Below are 17560 nucleotides of genomic sequence, written 5' to 3' on the forward strand. Positions count from 1 at the left end.
TTCTTGATGATTTCCTTGCTCTGATCTTTACATTCTCTTATCTTGAGTGTTTTGTTATTTCTCATATGCATTCTCAATTTGTTAGTGTCAATAGTATACAAACTTCTAAGTTTGGTGTCTTGCATGCATTGTTTATTTGATCTTAGTGGCATTTTGATTATTCCTCATTATTAAAAATCCAAAAAAAAATTTTAATTTGTGTCTTTTCAAGTCAATAATACAGAGAATTGAAGATTTAGAACATTCAGCAGAAGAACTACACAGAAAAAGCTAGGCGTTCAAAACGCGCAGTGAGGAAGGAAAACTGGTGTTTAAACGCCAGCCAGGGTACCTGGCTGGGCGTTTAACGCCCAAAAGGGTAGCATTTTAGGCGTTTAACGCCAGGATGGCACAAGAGGGAAGATTTTGTTTTTAATTCAAATTTTTTTCAAGTTTTCATAATTTTTCAAAATCAAATCTTTTTCAAATCATATCTTTTCAATCATATTTTTTCAAAATCAATTTCTTTCCACTTTTCAAAAATACTTGCTAACAATTAATGATTTGATTCAACATTTCAAGTATGTTGCCTTTTCTGTTGAGAAAGGTTTAATGTCTGAATCATATCTTTTAAATTTCTTGTTAGCCAAGTCATTAATTTTTAAAAAAAAATCAAATCTTTTTAAATTGTTTTTCAATCATATCTCTTTAAAACCATAACTTTTCAATCATATCTTTTTAATCACATCTTTTTCAAAATAGTCTTCAATCATATCTTTTTTATTTCTAATTTCAAAATCTTTTTCAAAAATCACTTAATTACTTTCTCAATCTTAGTTTTCGAAAATCACCAATCAATTTTTCAAAATTTCTTTTAATTATTTCAAAATCTCTTACTTTATTTTTGAAAATTCTTCCCCTCTTCTCACATCCTTCTATTTATGGACTAACACTCCTCCTCAATGCACAATCCGAACCCTATCTCTCTTGATAAGTTCGAATTCTTCTTCTACCCTCTCATTCTATTCTTCTTTTCCTCTGACACCTCAAAGAATCTCTATACTGTGACATAGAGGATTCCATATTTTCTTGTTCTCTTCTCTTTCATATGAGCAGGAGCAAAGACAAAAGCATTCTTGTTGAGGCTGACCCTGAACCTGAAAGGACCTTGAAGCGAAAGCTAAGAGAAGCTAAAGCACTACTCTCTGTAGAGGACCTAACAGAAATCTTCAAACAAGAAGAAGACATGGCAGCCGAAAACAACAACAATGCTAACAATGCAAGGAAGGTGCTGGGTGACTTTACTGCACCTACTCTCGACTTCTATGGGAGAAGTATCTCTATCCCTGCCATTGGAGCAAACAACTTTGAGCTTAAGCCTCAATTAGTTTCTCTAATGCAACAGAATTGCAAGTTCCATGGACTTCCATTGGAAGATCCTCATCAGTTTTTAGCAGAATTCTTGCAAATCTGTGACACTGTCAAGACCAATGGGGTTGACCCTGAGGTCTACAGACTTATGCTATTCCCTTTTGTTGTAAGAGACAGAGCTAGGATATGGTTAGACTCACAACCTAAAGAAAGCCTGAACTCTTGGGAAAAGCTAGTCAATGCCTTCTTGGCAAAGTTCTTTCCACCTCAAAAATTGAATAAGCTTAGAGTGGAAGTCCAAACCTTCAGACAGAAGGAAGGTGAATCCCTCTATGAAGCTTGGGAAAGATACAAACAATTGATCAGAAAGTGTCCTTCTGACATGCTTTCTGAATGGAGCATCATAAGTATCTTCTATGATGGTCTATCTGAACTGTCCAAGATGTCATTGGATAGCTCTACTGGAGGATCTCTTCATATGAAGAAGATGCCTGCAGAAGCTCAAGAACTCATTGAAATGGTTGCAAATAACCAATTCATGTACACTTCTGAAAGGAATCCTGTGAACAACGGGACGAATCAGAAGAAAGGAGTTCTTGAGATTGATACTCTGAATGCCATATTGGCTCAGAAAAAAATATTGACTCAGCAAGTCAATATGATTTCTCAAAGTCTGTCTGGAATGCAAGCTGCACCAGGCAGTACTAAGGACGCTTCATCTGAAGAAGAAGCTTATGATCCTGAGAACCCTTCAATGGAAGAGGTGAATTACATGGGAGAACCCTATGGAAACACCTATAATCCTTCATGGAGAAATCATCCAAATCTCTCATGGAAGGATCAACAGAGACCTCAACAAGGTTTCAACAACAATAATGGTGAAAGAAACAGGTTTGGCAATGGCAAGCTTTCTCCATCATCTTCTCAGCAACAGACAGAGAATTCTAAGCAGAGCCACTCTGACTTAGCAACCATGGTCTCTGATCTAATCAAAACCACTCAAAGTTTCATGACTGAAACAAGGTCCTCCATTAGAAACTTAGAAGCACAAGTGGGTCAGCTGAGTAAGAAAGTTACTGAACTCCCTCCTAGTACTCTTCCAAGCAATACAGAAGAGAATCCAAAAGGAGAGTGTAAGGCCATCAACATGGCCGAATTTGGAGAGGAGGAAGAGGCAGTGATCGCCATTGAGGAAGACCTCAATGGACGTCCACTGGCCTCCAATGAGTTCCCTAATGAGGAACCATGGGAATCTGAGGCTCACACTGAGACCTTAGAGATTTTATTGGAATTACTTCTGCCATTCATGAGCTCTGATGAGTATTCTTCCTCTGAAGAGGACGAAGATGTCACTGAAGAGCAAGTTGCTAAGTACCTTGGAGCAATCATGAAGCTAAATGACAAGTTATTTGGTAATGAGACTTGGGAGGATGAACCCCCTTTGCTCACCAAAAAACTGGATGACTTGACTAGGCAGAGATTACCTCAAAAGAGACAGGACCCTGGGAAGTTCTCAATACCTTGTACATTAGGCACCATGACCTTCGAGAAGGCTCTGTGTGACCTAGGGTCAAGCATAAACCTCATGCCCCTCTCTGTAATGGAGAAGCTAGGGATCTTTGAGGTACAAGCTGCAAGAATCTCACTAGAGATGGCAGACAATTCAAGAAAACAAGCTTATGGACTTGTAGAGGATGTTCTGGTAAAGATTAAAGACCATTACATCCCTGCTGATTTCATAGTCCTAGAGACTGGGAAGTGCATGGATGAATCCATCATCCATGGCAGACCCTTCCTAGCCACAGCAAAGGCTGTGATTGATGTTGACAGAGGAGAATTGATCATTCAAGTGAATGAAGAATCCTTTGTTTTTAAGGCTCAAGGATATCCCTCTGTAACCATGAGAGGAAGCATGAAGAGCTTCTCTCAAAACAGAGTCAAACAGAGCCCCCACAGTCAAACTCTAAGTTTGGTGTTGGGAGGCCACAACCAAATTCTAAGTTTGGTGTTGAACCCCCACATTCAAACTCTAAGTTTAGTGTTGGGAGGTTCCAACATTACTCTGAACATCTGTGAGGCTCCATGAGGGCCCACTGTCAAGCTACTGACATTAAAGAAGCGCTTGTTGGGAGGCAACCCAATGTTATATTTATCTATTTTCCATTGTTATTTTATGTTTTCTATAGGTTGATGATCATGTGAAGTCATAAAAATAATTGAAAAAGAAAAAACAGAATGAAAAATAGAAAGAAAAATAGCACACCTTGGAGGAAAAGTTTGCTGGCGTTTAAACGCTAGTAAGGGCAGCAAATGGGCGTTTAACGCCCAGTCTGGCACCATTCTGGGCGTTTAACGCCAGAAAGGGGCACCAGACTGGTGTTTAACGCCAGAAAAGGGCAGCAGCCCGGCGTTTAACGCCAGGATTGGCAGAAGGAGCATTTTTGCTCGCCACTTGGTGCAGGGATGAGCTATCCTTGACACCTCAGGATCTGTGGACCCCACAGGATCCCCACCTACCCCACCACTCTCTCTCTTCTTCACCCACTCACCAATCACCTCAACACCTCTTCCCCAAAAAACCCCTCACCTATCAAAACCCACCATCCCATTCACCACTCATATCCATCCTTCATAAAATCCCACCTACCTCACCATTCAAATTCAAACCACTTTCCCTCCCAAACTCACCCTAGATGGCCGAAACACAAAGCCCCCCTCCATCTCCTCTATTTCTTCTTCTTCTACTCTCTTCTTTCTTCTTTTGCTCGAGGACGAGCAAACCTTCTAAGTTTGGTGTGGTAAAAGCGTTGCTTTTTGTTTTTCCATAACCATTTATGGCACCTAAGGCCGGAGAAACCTCTAGAAAGAGGAAAGGGAAGGCAAAAGCTTCCACCTCCGAGTCATGGGAGATGGAGAGATTCATCTCAAGGGTGCATCAAGACCACTTCTATGAAGTTGTGGCCATGAAGAAGGTGATCCCCGAGGTCCCTTTCAAACTCAAAAAGGGTCAACTTTGATCAAAGGTTGGACCAAGTCCTCATTGATGAGGACAAACCCATCACTAAGAAGAGGATGGAGCAAACAAGAGATCCCACTCATGGACATGAGGAGATTCCTCATCATGAAATCCCTGAGATGCCTCAAGGGATGCACTTTCCTCCACAAAACTATTGGGAGCAAATCAACACCTCCCTAGGAGAATTGAATTCCAACATGGGACAACGAAAGGTGGAGCACCAAGAACATTCCATACTCCTCCATGAAATTAGAGAAGATCAAAGAATCATGAGAGAGGAGCAACAAAGGCAAGGAAGAGACATTAAGGAGTTCAAGCACTCCATAAGATCTTCAAGAGGAAGAACAAGCCGCCATCACTAAGGTGGACCCGTTCTTTAATCTCCTTGTTCTTTATTTTTCTGTTTATTTTCGAAAATTATGCTTTATGTTGTATTTATGTTTGTGTCTTATGATCATTAGTGTCTTAGTGTTTATGCCTTAAAGTTATGAATGTCCTATGAATCCATCACCTTTCTTAAATGAAAAATGTTTTTATTACAAAAGAACAAGAAGTACATGATTTCGAATTCATCCTTAAAACTAGTTCAATTATTTTGATGTGGTGACAATACTTTTTGTTTTCTGAATGTATGCTTGAACAGTGCATATGTCTTTTGAATTTGTTGTTCATGAATGTTAAAATTGTTGGCTCTTGAAAGAATGATGAAAAATGAGACATGTTACTGAGGATCTGAAAAATCATAAAAATGATTCTTGAAGCAAGAAAAAGCAGTGAATTCAAAAAAAAAGAGAAGAGAAAGAAAAAGCAAGCAGAAAAAGCCAATAGCCCTTTAAACCAAAAGGCAAGGGTAATAAAAAGGATCCAAGGCTTTGAGCATTAGTGGATAGGAGGGCCTACAGGAATAATATCCTGGCCTAAGCGGCTAAACCAAGCTGTCCCTAACCATGTGCTTGTAGCGTGAAGGTGTCAAGTGAAAACTTGAGACTGAGCGGTTAAAGTCATGATCCAAAGCAAAAAAGAGTGTGCTTAAGAACCCTGGACACCTCTAATTGGGGACTCTAGCAAAGCTGAGTCACAATCTGAAAAGGTTCACCCAGTTATGTGTCTGTGGCATGGATGTATCTGGTAGTAATACTGGAAAACAGAGTGCTTTGGGCCATGGCCAAGACTCATAAAGTAGCTGTGTTCAAGAATTATCATACTTAACTAGGAGAATTAATAACACTATCCGGATTCAGAGTTCCTATAGAAGCCAATCATTCTGAACCTCAAAGGATAAAGTGAGATGCCAAAACTGTTTAGAGGCAAAAAGCTACAAGTCCCGCTCATCTAATTGGAGCTAAGTTTCATTGATAGTTCGAAGTTTATAGTATATTCTCTTCTTTTTATCCTATTTGATTTTCAGTTGCTTGGGGACAAGCAACAATTTAAGTTTGGTGTTGTGATGAGCGGATAATTTATACGCTTTTTGGCACTGTTTTAAGTATATTTTTAATATGTTTTAGTTAGTTTTTATTATATTTTTATTAGTTTTTAGTTAAAATTCACATTTCTGGACTTTACTATGAGTTTGTGTGTTTTTCTGTGATTTCAGGTATTTTCTGGCTGAAATTGAGGGACCTGAGCAAAAATCTGATTCAGAGGCTGAAAAGGACTGCAGATGCTGTTGGATTCTGACCTCCCTGCACTCGAAGTAGATTTTCTGGAGTTACAAAAGCCCAATTTGCGCGCTCTCAATTGCGTTGGAAAGTAGACATCCTGGGCTTTCCAGCAATGTATAATAGTCCATACTTTGCCCGAGATTTGATGGCCCAAACATGCGTTCCAAGTCAGCTCAAGAATTCTGGCGTTTAACGCCGGAACTGGCACAAGAATGGGAGTTAAACGCCCAAACTGGCACAAAACCTGGCGTTTAACTCCAAGAAAAGTCTCAACACATGAAAGCTTTAATGCTCAGCCCAAGCACACACCAAGTGGGCCTGGAAGTGGATTTTTACGTCATTTACTCATTTTTTGTAAATCCTAAGCTAATAGTTCTCTACAATTAGGACCTTTTGCTATTGTATTTTCATCTTTGGACGTCTAGTTCTTAGATCATTGGGAGGCTGGCTATTCGGCCATGCCTAGACCTTGTTCTTATGTATTTTCAACGGTGAAGTTTCTACACACCATAGATTAAGGTGTGGAGCTCTGCTGTACCTCGAGTATTAATGCAATTACTATTGTTCTTCTATCCAATTCAGCTTATTCTTGTTCTAAGATATTCATTCGCACCCAAGAACATGATGAATGTGATGATTATGTGACGCTCATCATCATTCTCACTTATGAATGCGTGCCTGACAACCACTTCCGTTCTACGAGCAAACAAGGCTTGAATGTTTATCTCTTGGATTCCTTAATCAGAATCTTCGTGGTATAAGCTAGAATTGATGGCGGCATTCAAGAGAATCCGGAAGGTCTAAACCTTGTTTGTGGTATTCTGAGTAGGATTCAAGGATTGAATGACTGTGACGAGCTTCAAACTCGCGATTGTGGGGCGTTAGTGACAAACGCAAAAGAATTACTGGATTCTATTCCGACATGATCGAGAACCGACAGCTGAATAGCCGTGCTGTGACAGAGCGCGTTGAACATTTTCACTGAGAGGACGGGACTGTAGCCATTGACAATGGTGATGCCCAACATACAGCTTGCCATGGAAAGGAGTAAGAAGGATTGGATGAAGACAGTAAGAAAGCAGAGAGACGGAAGGGACAAAGCATCTCCAGACGCTTATCTGAAATTCTCACCAATGAATTACATAAGTATCTCTATCTTTATTTGATGTTTTATTCATTAATCCTCCATAACCATTTGAATCCACCTGACTGAGATTTACAAGATGACCATAGCTTGCTTCATACCAACAATCTCCATGGGATCGACCCTTACTCGCGTAAGGTTTATTACTTGGACGACCTAGTGCACTTGCTGGTTAGTTGTGCGAAGTTGTGATAAAGAGTTGAGATTGCAATTGAGCGTACCATGTTGATGGCGCCATTGATGATCACAATTTCGTGCACCAGTCGCTCTCCGTCGACGACTACTTGATGCCAAGGTGCTTCCTACACTGTGTGACATTATAGCTGTGATGTATTTTCCAGAGGAATTAACTTCTTAGGGTTTCAAATTCATGCAGGATTTAAAGAAGAAAGTGAAAGAAGACCTCTACACCTTCATATACAAAACGCAGCGCCGTGGTCTCCCCTAAATTGACGTTACTAGGACTGTGTCTACAGGGACTGAACTGTCCTCTTCGCTCCACCTAGCACTTAACGACCACGTGAAAAACTTAATGCTACAACTCAGCATCAGACATTACCTTTTAACAGACGAGGACTGCAACGACTAACGGCATTTAACGTTGGGGATCGATCTGGGTATTTTTATTCCTTAGGGACTAAAGTGTCCGGTCTAAAATTTCTTAGGGACTGATTTGGGGTATTACTCATTCTAAAATAAAGAATGGAAAAAAGTATACATGAATTTTTACACTGTAGACAAATATATACTCTAATTTTTTAATGAGTCATCTGTATATACTAATATCAAACTTTGTTGTCATTTCTATCCTTTTGTCGCTTGAATAACCTTTTTGGTAATAGTGACTACCAAGTGGCTCTGTACATGGTGTGACATAACCCTTTTGATGACATTGTAAAAACTAAATGATAAATTATTAAATTTGTTAAATTTAAATAATAATAACAAAAAATTTACAAGTGATTTAAAATCTTGATTCTCTTTTTTCGTTCTCCAAAATTTACTTTAAACATAATCTTAACCATGGCTTTAAAAATCGGACTGAACCGACGGGTTAAAATGGTTCAACTGTGAATCGGGAATTTTAATGATCCGATCAGGCATATAAAACTGTTGATTAGAAAATTGGTAAAAAGCTGTTGAACTGGCCGAAAATCGGCTGGTCAGACCGAACCGGAAACTGGCCGGTCTACACAGAAACGGAAGCTCCTTCGTTTCTTTCTCCCTTTCTAGTTTCTCCCTTTCTTTCTACAGAAAGAAATCACACAAACCCAGCCAAAAAACCCCAGCAATGTAAGCACCACCGCCTCAAGGAGTGGCATACTGCCGCCGTCCTCGCACTCAAAGTTCGCCATCCGTCCGTCTATTTAGCTCCCCTCGTGCTCCAAATCTTCAATCCCGTTTATCTATCACCGATCGCGGCTGCTTCCTCGAGCTCGGCGTCCGTCGTCTTTGTCTGCTCAGCCGCGCTTCCGCCGCCGTTTTTTGCCGTTCACGTTCGCGTCTTCGTTCAGCTGTCGTCTTCGTTTGCGTTCTTCGCCGTTCACGTTCGCTCGGCGTTCACCGTTCGAGTTCTCATTCGAGTTCGTCTGGAAGCCACGTTGCTCTGCTTCAAACTCTAGGACCAACCCGCGCGCTCCACCTAGCCGTCGAACTGCTCTCTCTTGTTGCCGCCGTGAGTTCCCTAAACCCACCACCAGACAATACACTCACACAACACCAATACTCTGCTTCAAACCTGCAACTTCTGATTTCTATTACAATAAGTAACTAATTGATTTGATAGTGGTTTGGATTTTTTCATAGACTGAATTAAAGTTGCAAAAGTTATGTTCCCTTCTCTATCACATTGATATTAAGCTTTGAATTCTCTTATTTCATTTTAATTTTACCGCACTCAACATGTTTGATGAAATGCTTTAACCATATTTCTGGTTGGTTTTATAAATATTCTAGCTTTTAGAAACTTAGTAAATTGATTTCATGTGAAATTAGAATAATTGGATCTTAGTAATTAGGAAATTTTAGCTGCACAAATTGCATCTTTGCAGAAAACATATTAGCATGATGATTTCACTTGTATTAGTGTTCTTCTGCTAAATTTTAACCGTTATTGTGAACTTGTTAATTTGCTAATTGTTCTTGTGTTGTTGTTCTTCTGTTACTTTTAATTTTTTTTGTTTTTGTTGTGATTTTCTGTTCTTGAACTTTTTAAGTTGATAATTTGCTAAATTGTTGGGTTGCTGTTGTTTTAATTTGCTAAATTGTTAGGTTGTTGTGATTTAATTTGTTGGATTTTCTATTTAGGTTTTGTTCTTGTTTATTTGATAAATTGTTGTTGTGTATTTATTGTTGTCTTTGAGATTATTGCTGGATATTGGTGATCATTGATTTATTATATGCTTCATGTTTTCGTTGTTTTCTTCTTCTGAAGGAAAAAATTCTGTTTTCATTGTTTTGTTAATTGTTTGTTTTGTTTCAGAAATCAATTTTTTGTAATCAATGTTCAAACTCTGAATGTTGTTCTGCTGTTTTTGTTTTGTTTCGTTTCAGAAATCAATCTTTTGTGATCAATGCTCAAACTCTGAATGTTGTTCTGTTTTGTTTTAAGGCTGTGTTTGGAAGAGGTGATGATTTCTGAGTGTTGTTTTGTTTTTGTTTTAAGGCTGTGTGTTGTGTTCAATTTTCATTTTGTAGGAAATTCTTTGAGGTATATAAGAATTAAGATGGAAGATTATTTCAGCGGTATTACTCTTTTGATTCTGGTCTGCTATAAGCTTGAACATAGAATTGAAGAGGGAAACCTTTTATTATTTCATCATTGGCCTATTTTTGGCTTTGTATATCATTGTAGTTTGTTTAATTATAGAACTAGTTGTTTACGATCTCCTTTTGAAGTAAAAAATGTAGTAAAAGAGTGTTTAGAATTTGTTGCTCTATTCATTGAATTTTTATAGAATCAGGTGTTTATTATAAAACGGTTTTTTCGGTTGAACCGATGAACCAATGAATCAGTATTTAGAGCAGTTCGATGACCGATCCGGTTTTCAGGACCTTGGTGGCTTGGTCCTAACAGCTATTTTTGAGTTCCATCCCTTGATCCACATCCACTTTTTAGAGAAGGAAGGGAAAAAACGAAGACTCTAAATCACTTATAAATTTTTTTTTATTCAAATTTAACAAATTCAATAATTTATCATTTAGTTTTCAATGTGTCGTCATCCAAAAGGTCACATCACACAATGCAGAGTCACTTGGCAGTCATTACCGCTGGAAAAGTTACTCAAACGACGAAAAGGTAGAAATAACAACGGTGCTTGATATTGATGTGTGTACAGATAACTCATTAAAAAAAATTAGTGTACATCTGTCCACCATATGAAAATTCATATGTGTACTTTTGTTCATTCTTCCCTTCTAAAATAACCAAACAAATAACTAAGCACTCACACCAGCTTTCCCGCCACTACAGCTGCATAAGCTCTTGAACACGAAGAAACAACTAAGAATCAAGCCCCCCAAGGACAAAGCCATTGATTCATGTATTATTCAGGGCTTGTTAGGAACTTTGTTTTAACGCTGAGTAAACGCCACTTGTCCTTCTCCGGCCTCAGTTGTGGCTCCACCGTGTCAGTAACCCCACTCCCATCACGGTTCAACCAGGGCATGTTCAACAATGCCGTTGCCTCCAACAAGCTCATCGCCAATTACCTTCGATTGGGTGACATAGCTTCTGCTCTCCGAGTGTTTGATAATATGACAGTGAAGAGTACCGTTACTTGGAACTCTATCCTTGCTGGCTACGCCAAGAATCTTGGGAATTTTGAAGTTGTACGCCAAGTGTTTGATAAAATTCCTGAGCCGAATAGTGTGCCTTATAATATCATTCTGGCATGTTGTTTGAACAATTTTGGCATCCACAGTGCCCGTGCTTACTTTGATGTAATGCCTGTGAAGGATACGGCATCTTGGAACACGATGATCTCAGGTTATGCTCAGATTGGATTGATGGGTGAGGCACGCATGATGTTCTTGGCGATGCCAGAGAAAAATACTATCTCATAGAGTGCGATGGTGTCGGCTTACGTGGCCTGTGGAGACTTGGATTCTGCAGTGGAGTGCTTTTATGCTGCAACTGTGAAGAGTGTGATTACCTGGACTGCCATGATCACTGGGTACATGAAATTTGGTAGGGTTGAGTCTGCCGAGAAATTGTTCCGGGAAATGTCTCAGAAGACTTTGGTGACATGGAATGCTATGATAGCTGGGTATGTTGATAATGGCAGGGCAGAAGATGGGTTGAAGCTTTTCAAGACAATGTTAGAGACTGGGGCCAAGCCTAATGCTGTGAGCTTGACTAGTGTGTTGTTGGGTTGTAGTAACCTATCAGCATTGCAACTTGGTAGACAAGTTCATCAGTTAGTTTGTAAATCTCCATTGAGTAGTAAGCCGGAACTTCATTGGTTAGCATGTATTCCAAATGCGGGGGGGAGCTGAAGGACGCATGGAAATTGTTCGTGCAGATCCAACGGAAAGACCTTGTATCATGGAACGCAATGATTTCTGGTTATGCACAACATGGAGCTGGTGAAAAAGCTCTGGAGTTATTTGATGCAATGAAAAATGATGGCATGAAGCCAGATTGGATTACTTTTGTAGCAGTATTTTTAGCTTGTAACCATGCAGGATTTGTAGATCTCGGGGTCCAATATTTTGATGCTATGATAAGGGATTATAGAATTGAAGCTAGGCCAGAACACTATGCTTGCATGGTTGACCTTCTCGGTCGACGTGGTAGGTTATCTGAGGCAACAGACTTGATAAAAAGTATGCCGTTTAAGCCACATCCTGCCATCTTTGGAACGCTTTTGGGAGCCTGTAGGATCCATAAGAACCTAGACCTGGCCGAGTTTGCTGCCAAGAATCTGCTTGCGCTTGATCCAAATAGTGCAACTGGATATGTTCAGTTGGCCAATATTTATGCAGCACAAAATAGATGGGAGCATGTTGCTAGGATTCGGAGATCGATGAAAGACAACAATGTAGTGAAGGCACCCGGATATAGTTGGATTGAGATACAGAGTGCGGTGCATGAGTTTCGGTCAAGCGACCGATTGCACCCAGAGTTGGTCTCTATACATAAAAAACTAAATGAAGTGGAGGAAAAAATGAAGATGGCTGGCTATATTCCGGATCTTGAGTTCGCATTGCATGATGTGGAAGAGGAGCTGAAAGAACAGCTTCTTCTATGGCACAGTGAGAAATTGGCAATTGCATTTGGACTTTTAAAGGTACCATTAGGGGTTCCAATTAGGGTATTCAAGAACTTGAGAGTTTGTGGAGATTGCCACAATGCAATAAAGTACATATCAGCTATAGAAGGAAGAGAAATCATTGTTAGGGATACCACTAGGTTTCATCATTTTCAAGGATGGGTCTTGCTCCTGCAGTGATTACTGGTAATCTTGCCATTGTGCAACCAGAACAATGCAATTGAATTCAGTCAAAGGTAAACCAGTTAGTTCAATGAACTTCATTATACATGCCAAGAACAAAAAGTTTCACCTTAATGAAATATTTTTTTCGTTTTCACGCCAAACCCGCCTTTGTTCTCCTTCATTCTCACGCCACTTACTTCTTCCTCATTCTCTTTCGTTTTCACCCCACTTCATCTTGTTCCTCACCTTTGTCTACTCTCATGGTTGCTGCTCACCATCGCGCTCACCAAGTCATCATTCTCTGTCTCACTCTCTATCCTCTCTTTCTCACTTGTTCTCACTCGCTCTCTCTTTTCAGTGTTGCAGGTGTGTATGGCTATGATGTTGATGATGAACTACAATGGCTAATTGAGTCAAAGAAGGTATGTTTCGATTTTCAGTTGGTTATGTGAAATTTAGAGGGTTTTGGGTTCCAATTTTGGGGTTTTTAATTTTGGGGTTTTAGCTTCTGATTCACGATTGGTTCTAATTTTTAGGTGATTGACTTCTCATGTGGTCACTTGTCTGCTTGCTAGTCTTCTGAATTTTTGGGTGATTGACTTCTCTTCACTTTATTGTTATAACTAATTTCCTTCCTCCCATGCGCAGTTCTTTTAATTTCCAGTTGGTTTTGGCTACCAGTATCAACAATCTCACTTCTTGCATTAGCACTTAGCAGCTAGTAACGATCAAAGGTCAGTTTTAAGGTGCATGTCCTGTTTCTGTAGTGTAATTAATCACTGGAATCAATTTTATTGTAGAATACTGCAGGTTGGTACATGATTAGTGAAAAGCCATTAGTTAGATTCAATTTAACTTCTGCCAGTTTATTATTTTACCATTTTGTCAGTAACAGCGATGATTGAACATAATTCTGCAATAAAGAATAACCCAATTTGATATTGATCTCAAGATTCTATTTTAGCCAATGTTCATCAATAAATTTATTTAGAAGTGAAACTAGAAAAAACGATATAGTGTTGACTTAAGGGAAAAGAAACCAAAAGAAAGAAATGGAACATTTTCATTGACTAACAATCCCCATTATTGTTATTATTGTTGTAGAAGAATTGTTGTTTTGTTAAATGTATGGCTTTTGTTCTGCTGTTGTGTTGTGTTGCTTAGATTTGATAGCATAAGGGTGCGGGTGTTAGAGATGATGACTTTGTTGTGTTTGGTCCTCTGATTTTGGCTGTGTTTGTGTGTATGTTGTATGCTGAACTGCTCTGGGGACTTCCCACCCAGACTGCCGTTCTTGGGTTTTGGTGAATGGTGAGTGTTGATGTATCAAATTTAAAAAAAAAAGTTAGTGGAATTGTTGTTGTTCTGGTTTACTAAAGTTTTTGCTATTGCCTACTAGTTCTTGCTGGTTGCTGCGTTCTTGCCAATTGCCATGCTTGCTGTGTCTTTTTTGCAATTTGTTAATTTGTTAACTTGTTAATCACTTAATTGCTGTTGTGTTAGATGTTATTAACTCTTTTGCTATGTTGCTATTGACTTATTACTCATTGCTACTCCCTAGTTGTTTTTACTGATCCTTACTTTGTTATTATTGTGTTAATTTAATTGTTCTTGTTATTAGATTTTTTGTGGTTGATTATTAAAAAATTGAAGGAAGCTTGTACCCTTAGGTGTGGTTCCTCTAAAAATCAGAACCAATCAAGAAGTAACATTGCTAAGATGTGGACCCTTCGGTGTGGTTCCTCTAAAAATTATGTGTAGTCTTCTACATTCTCAATTGGTTTCTACATAGTTCATGATTCTAGTATCATTGTAGCACTATTATTGTTACTCATAACTTGAGCTTTACAAATCATAGTCACAAACCTGAGACATAAGGCTTTCATGTACAAATAAACTTTATGGCCATGACATGCTATGACATGCATGCACATTAATGTTCATTTTGTGAACATTATGCCAAATGTGTCCTGCTTGGGTCTTCATATTTTATCTTCTTCTTCTTCTTGATTGTTTTGTTTTTATGAACCATGTTAATTTGAGCCATATGATAAACTATTGCAGCATGCCAAATATCTAACTGCCTGGTTCACAGAATTTCTTCTTTACACTAATACCCTTTTATTCGGTCATGGCTAATGAGTAGAGGACAAATGCTGGTAGTGCGGGTTGAGAATTTTGATTTTTCATTTTTCATTTTTGTTACGCAAGGTGTAATTGGGCTTTGTCATTTCCCACTTACGGTCTTAGTGTGCTTTCTTAGCTTTCTACCAACTTTTTCATATGCCTAGATATTTAATGTTGATCATGATTTTAAGTTTTTGGAAACTTTTCTCCTCAACTTATATAATTGAACTAATTTTTATGGTTGACTCAGAATCTCTTAATTTTAATATATTTTTTGAGTTATTTCGTTAGCTTGGTAACAATTGGTGATATGTTTAAAATTAGTTTTTGAGATTAAGCTAAATCAACTTAACTGTATATATTTAACACCATTAATGTTTAACCCTGTTTATCCTTTTCATTACATTCTTGACTATAGTAACTGGCATTCCTTGTCTTTTCTAATAGTTAATATAAAGACATTAAACCAAACTAAAAGGTATGTAGCATAGATCTAGTATGCTAAATCAAGTTACTAGATAGAGTATTGGTGCATTTGACCTAATCTCTTGGTTGTCTTGTTTAATGTGTGTTTCTCATTCTTTTGGGGTGCTTACCGATTTTATTTGGTGGTTTATGTTTTATGTGTGTGAGTTTCGTTCCTTTTCCTGAGTTTTTGGACTACGCTATTGAGTGTTGACTTAATGTATTTTTCTTATTAGGTTTTTTCCCGACATTTTTTCTTTTTTCTGGTTACTTTTTCCTCTTATTTTTGTAACAAAAGTAAAAAAATTAAAAAAAAAAGTAAAATTAAATAAATAATGAAATAAATAATACTGGTTAGATGATATGATTATGCTATACATATCAACTTTGCACATCTTTAATTAGCGGACACATGCCAGTGAAATTTGTGTCAAAAGCCAAAATGATGGCTTGGTTTTTTGCTATTGATAATGTGTCAATAATGTCCATAAAGTGGGGCTTGCAGTTTTTATTTAAATTTTCTATGCCAAGTGTCACCAATGTCAGCTAGCTTTATACTCATGTGATAAAGATTTAGTTTCCAACAAATATTTAATACATTTGATTGGATGAAAATTAGGCGAGTGCAATTATTGCCCCCATTAATTGCGGACTTGACTGACTTATATAAACAGAGCCAACCTCTAACCAAAGGAGGCCATCAAAGAAGCAAAGCTCATTTTTTGAAGTTATATATACCTATTGTAGTAAGAGTAAAATTCATTGTGAGTGACATATATTGAAGATTTGTATTTGTATTTGCTTGTGGTTTGTAATATTATTGACATCTCTGTTATTTGATTTAGAATCCAAGATGGTGCTGTCCAAATTTAAAGTGAAAAAATTTGACGGGTCCAACGATTTTAGCTTATGGAAACTGAAGGTACAAGCATTGTTGGTTCTACAAGGTTCAGAAACAGCATTAGAGGGTAAAGAAAAACTATAATCTGCATTATCTCCCGAAAAGAAAGAGGAGCTAAATGAAGACTCCTGATTCACTATGGAAGGCTTTGGAAGAAAAATATTCCGCAAATACTTTGTCTCACAAATTGCATCAATGGGAGCGAATGTGCACGTTCAAATACCTGGAAGAAAAGTCAATGCAAAATCACAGAAGAATTTGATTGAATGATATCCGATGTTAGAGCAGCTGGAATAAAAGTGTGAGATATTGATCAAGTTGCGAGTTTGTTGAATACAATACCTCCATCCTATGATGATTTTTGTGATACCATACTCTATGGTAGGTCTGACATCTCAAAGATGTTAAAGAGGAATTGATGATAAAAGAGCAACATAAATTAGAATTTGAATCCAACAATGGCAAATGGCAAGTGTACAAACAGGTTGTTTGTGATGAGAGGTTGTAGTAAAAAAGATCGGAAAGCAAGAGCAAGACAGGATCAAAGTCCCAAAAGCATAAATTGGTGACATGTTACCATTGTCACCTAACGGGGTAATCAGAAAATTCTAACAACATAATCATTGAAAGTTTTCATGATACGGATACTGGTTTTGCCTTATCTGCGTTCCTGAATGATCATGTAAATGAGTAGCTATGTTTACTTTTTTCATAAGTTATTTATTTATTTTTGGGAGTAATAATGGGTATTTTCTGTCATTTGAGTTTTGACGACTCTCTCAATTTCAGTCCTCTGTTTTTGGGGTTTTGCTATATGTTGTGAAATAATTAGTGGATGTTTTAATGCTAAATCAAAGAATTGTTAGTGACTTGTGATTTGTATATGCTCTAATAATTTTGCAAGCCAACTTTCGGTGCCACTTTCTTTTATCATTGCAATCGTTTGGTCTTGAGTTATTCTATTATAGGTTGGTGAATTATTTTATAAATAGAGCTTGGAAAGCTTTCGGATGTACCAAAAACACAAGTGACCAGGGTTAAAAGGAGTTTGGAAGGAAAGAAGGTGGAGTCAAAGGCGAAAAAAATCTGCCATGATCACATGATGATGAATGAGAAGGGGGTGGGTATCACCTAAAAAATGGTATTCGAGAATCCATGAAGATGATCACGTGGAATTATCGGAATTTGAAAAAATTTTTGACAGTTCACAACATTAAAGGGTTGTGTTCGACCCATTCTCTCAAGGTGGTGTTTTTATGTGAAACAAAAATTACAGCCTTGACTGTGGAGAGAATTCTTGGAGGTGTAGGTTTTAAGAATTTCATTTGTGTTGATCCAAGAAGGTTGGCAAGAGGTTTAGTAGTGATATGGAAATAGGGATGGCAACACTATCCGAACCCACGGGTACCCACCCCGCCCCTACCCGTTCGGAGCGGGTAATTACCCGCACCCGCA

The 17560-nt window shown here is 38.2% G+C and overlaps 1 non-coding gene and 1 pseudogene across 1 annotated transcript; one reads left to right on the forward strand and one right to left on the reverse strand.

The window, feature by feature from the left end:
- Positions 1-1630: 1630 nt before the first annotated feature.
- Positions 1631-1738, reverse strand: LOC130977816 (small nucleolar RNA R71). Its single transcript, XR_009085491.1, has one exon. It is a non-coding gene; the product is annotated as a small nucleolar RNA R71 (small nucleolar RNA).
- Positions 1739-8420: 6682 nt separating this feature from the next.
- On the forward strand, positions 8421-17217 carry LOC130976814 (pentatricopeptide repeat-containing protein At4g16835, mitochondrial-like; annotated as a pseudogene).
- The last annotated feature ends 343 nt before the right edge of the window (positions 17218-17560 follow it).

This window comes from Arachis stenosperma, chromosome 4 (assembly GCF_014773155.1).
Source record: "Arachis stenosperma cultivar V10309 chromosome 4, arast.V10309.gnm1.PFL2, whole genome shotgun sequence".
Lineage (NCBI taxonomy): Eukaryota > Viridiplantae > Streptophyta > Magnoliopsida > Fabales > Fabaceae > Arachis > Arachis stenosperma.